Genomic DNA, 4,128 nt, shown 5'->3' with positions numbered 1-4,128 from the left:
AGGAGAAGAAGAATGGGACAGTTGGGTTTAGGAAAAGACGAACAGGACGATTGGGTTTAGGAAAACAAGAACGGGACAGTTGGGTTTAGGAAAACAAGAACGGGACAGTTGGGTTTAGGAGAAGAAGAACGGGACAGTTGGGTTTAGGAGAAGAAGATCGGGACAGTTGGGTTTAGGAGAAGAAGATCGGGACAGTTGGGTTTAGGAGAAGAAGAACGGGACAATTGGGTTTAGGAGAAGAAGAATGGGACAGTTGGGTTTAGGAGAAGAAGAATGATGGGACATCTTCTCTAGTCTCTACCTTCTACTCCAAGCACTTTTGTAATTCTTCTGTGTTCCATGGTTTCTCTTTTCTGGCGTTGTCCTGATAAAAACATTGAAAGACAGATTGATGGTACTCAATACTGTCTTCTGTGGCTCTGGAGGACAAAATAATCCCTGTTCATGTCCCAGTGATGTAGCCAGGTTCTTCTTTGTTTTGACTCATGATTTAAGATTTTTAACAGAGAGGCTTCTTTACACAGTGGGGGCATGGAGTTTCCTGTAACTATATGTGGAAATGGTACACATCGAGGAGTCCAACAATCTCCAGGTTGTGTTTCCTGTCTGCAGACATGTATGTTTGCATTGTCCCTGGATTGTCTTAAGCAGCTATCCCATCATGCCATGGGCTCCTCATGTTGGATTCTGCAGCAGCTGAGAAGAGTGTGTGCTAAGTTGCATATATTTTAATCTTGATGTACAGCAAACTGTTTCTAATATGTGAGCCTTGCCAAGCACTGTGTGTGTGCATGAATGCATCTGTGTGTATGTGTGTGTGTGTATGTGTGTGTGTGTGTTTACAGTAAGTCCAGGGAGATGGTTGAGCCATCTGTCCTCACCATAGTGGAACTGATAAAGCTGTCAGACCAGCTCTGTGTGAATCCCTCCCCGTCATCATCACCTCTATGTCACTAATTACAACTTGTGTGTGTGTGTGTGTGTGTGTGTGTGTGTGTGTGTATGTGTGTGTTGTTATATACATGTGTGCATGTGAACAAGGTCATTTCTTTCATGTTTCATGTTTCAACTTTTACATTCTCTTAGTAGATTCTGTAATACTTTCCTTCTCTAATTAATGCACCAATATCCCGTCAGCTCAGTGTGTGGTCTGTGTGTGTGTGTGTGTGGGTGTGTGTGTGTGTGTGTGTCTTACAGGTAAATGCGTCACAGATGGTGACATCACAGCAGGTGGCTGCTCTCTAAAGCTGCTAACATGGCGGCCGAGGCGGGGTCGATGAGGGAGCGGTGACAGGGTCGCCGCTGCAGGAGACAGGTATACCCTGACACATCCTGGATAGCAACACACCCATTTCCTTCACACACACACACACACATGCACCTGAGAAGGAGGCAGGCGGAATCTTCACATAACGCCTTCAGGTGCAGTTGTAACTTTGGTGATTATTTTGTAGTCAAGTTTGGGGAGGACATGACTCACTGGCAGCTTTGGAGTCCTGTGGTTTCGTTGAAGAGACTTAGGTTAAGTCTCTGGTTTTGGATCACATCCAAGCTCAGCTGTACTCACAGATGGAAGAAAAAAAATCCTTAAACGGAGATGCTAAGAAGCAAAGTACAAATGTGCTTGGCTTTCCATTGGAAATGTAATTATTCAAACCATCTGTTTAATTTGGTAAGCTTTCATTTTCACTCTTTTTCTCCTTAGAATCCAGGACAAAGTCTTACACTTTTACAATTTCAGATCTTGAAAACCTGATGGTTCCGTCCTAGATTCAGGTGTGTTATGGTAGCAGCGGCTAATGTAGCCTCAACCAGGGATGAGGACTACGAGGTCTGGTCTTACTAACTCTACACCTTCATATCATCTTTAATTTGCAACTTGAAGTCTTTAGCCCCAACAGACGCTGACTCAAGTGACATAACTTGAGGAAATGAAGCACTCGGTCCATCAAATCAACGCTGATCACTGTTTCAGCTCTCTGTGCATGCAGAGCCCTGGTTGTTAGTGGTGTGTGTGTGTGTGTGTGTGTGTGTGTGTGTATCAGAGTTTTTTCTTAGGGCCAGTGGGACAGCTTGTGACCTGTACATCTCTTGACAGGCATGTGGGCGTGCGTGTGTGTGTGTGTGTGTGTCCAACCGTGTGTATGGCAATGGGAAATGGGAACCTGGCTGCGTGTGGGTGTATATGTGTGTATATATGTGTGTCCGTCCTGCTGTGTGTGGGCCAGTGGGGAACCTGAGTGTGTGATGTTCCAAGGTCATTTCTTTGCTCATGAGCTCACTCATTTCTCACCCCCCCCCCCCCCCCCCCACCCCCCCCCCCCCCCCCCCCCCCTCACCACCACAGTATCATTCCTCTAAGGCAACAAAGGCTCTATTTTAGACTACAATGATCTTCCTCTGACAGAGAGTCAAGCGAGCCAAAGTGATGCCTCTGCTGGTTTATACGCATCACAGCAACAACTGTTACAAAGGTACACACACATGCACGCACCCACGTAGGTGCACATGCAAACACACACACCTTTCCTATTTATGTAAACATGCACAAAGAGCAGACAATCTACGAGTGGTGGTAAACAAGATCAAAAATAGAGTGGACTTGGAAAAAGTGACTACAAGTTGTGTGATGCACCGATTCAAATACGTTGTGTGTGTTCATTAAGCTGCAGAAAGGGACTCCTGTTTTTTTTAGCCCTGTATTGCTAACTGTTCTGCCTGTAGGGTGCTAACAAAAAAAACACCAATCAATGTCAATGCGTCACATTCCTGCACTGGGTGACACCATTAGATTAGATTAGATTAGATAATACTTTATTTATCCCACAGTGGGTAAATTCCCTTGTTACAGCAGCAGCGGTTTCCTACAGTTAAAGCAAAAAAACAAACAAACAAGGGGTGTATCAGTCTGCTGCTGAAGGAGCTGCTCAGGGACCCCCCCCCCCCAGTGTCATGTAGCGGGTGAGAGGTGTTGTCCATGATGGATGTCTAACATTAACATTAGCTAACATCCTCCTCTCCCCTACCGTCTCTATGGGGTCCAGGGGACAGTCCAGGACAGAGCTCACTCTCCTGATCAGTCTATTGAGTCTGCTCCTGTCCCTGTCCTTGCTGCCCCCCCCACCGCCCCCCTCTAGTAGACCACAGCATAAAGGATGGCAGAGGCAACCACAGAGGCATTTTAAGTCCTGAGGAGAGTCTTTCACACTCCAAAGGACCTGAGTCTCCTCAGCAGATGGAGGACTCTGGCCCTTCTTGTAGAGTGCATGGGTGTTGTCAGTCCAGTTCATGTTATTGTTGAGGTGGACACCCAGGAATAGCTCTCCACTACCTCAATGTCTGATCCCTGGAAGCAAAAAATACCCCTGACAGAGGACATATCAGATATTAAACTGATAAGAACAGATACTACACATGATCATGGATGTATAATGGATGTATAATAAGAACTGGATACAGCGTAGGAGTCCCAGCGGCACATGCAGCCACCATAGAGTCAAAAATGACCCAGGTGATCCGTCGGCCGAGGCGACCACTTCCTGTTTAGTGAATGTAAATGGTGCATTTCTAGTCGTAACGACTGCTCAAAACGCTGCACATAGTATAGGATCCGTCCACCGTTCACACACATGCACACGCTGTGGCCGAGGCTGCCGTTCAAGGTGGCACCTGCTCATCAGTTACACACTGACACACATTTACACTACGATGGCGCAGCATCGGGGGCAACTCGGGGTTCAGGGTCTTGCCCAAGGACACTTGGGACCAGGACCAGGGATCGAACCCCGGCCCCCACAGCCTAGTACTCCTGCTAACTTGAATGGGGATTACATAATTTAAACGTGCTTCTCTTCTAGACTTTCCAAATGTTATTAGACTGAATAGTTTGAATTCTGATTTTATGGAGGTTGTCTCTTTCCCCATGTTGAAAAAAAGTAATTTTGGGCCAGAGGGCACGGCATACGGGCCCGGGAGTTGTAATTGGGGGTTTGGGTGACGTGATATCATTCCAAGTTGTTTTACTTTTTAAAACAGCATTCTATAATAAACTCATGCTGACAAAAGATGAAAACATAAAAGCATTAACCCTATTCACATACACACAAGCATATAACAACAAACAAAGAC

General features: G+C 46.0%; 1 pseudogene; it reads right to left on the bottom strand.

Moving 5' to 3' along the window:
- Positions 1-3,334: 3,334 nt before the first annotated feature.
- LOC116698469 (uncharacterized) lies at positions 3,335-3,441 on the bottom strand (annotated as a pseudogene).
- Positions 3,442-4,128: the final 687 nt, after the last annotated feature.

The sequence above is a fragment of the Etheostoma spectabile genome, chromosome 11 (assembly GCF_008692095.1).
Source record: "Etheostoma spectabile isolate EspeVRDwgs_2016 chromosome 11, UIUC_Espe_1.0, whole genome shotgun sequence".
NCBI lineage: Eukaryota > Metazoa > Chordata > Actinopteri > Perciformes > Percidae > Etheostoma > Etheostoma spectabile.
This window is presented reverse-complemented; position numbering and strand designations above follow the sequence as displayed.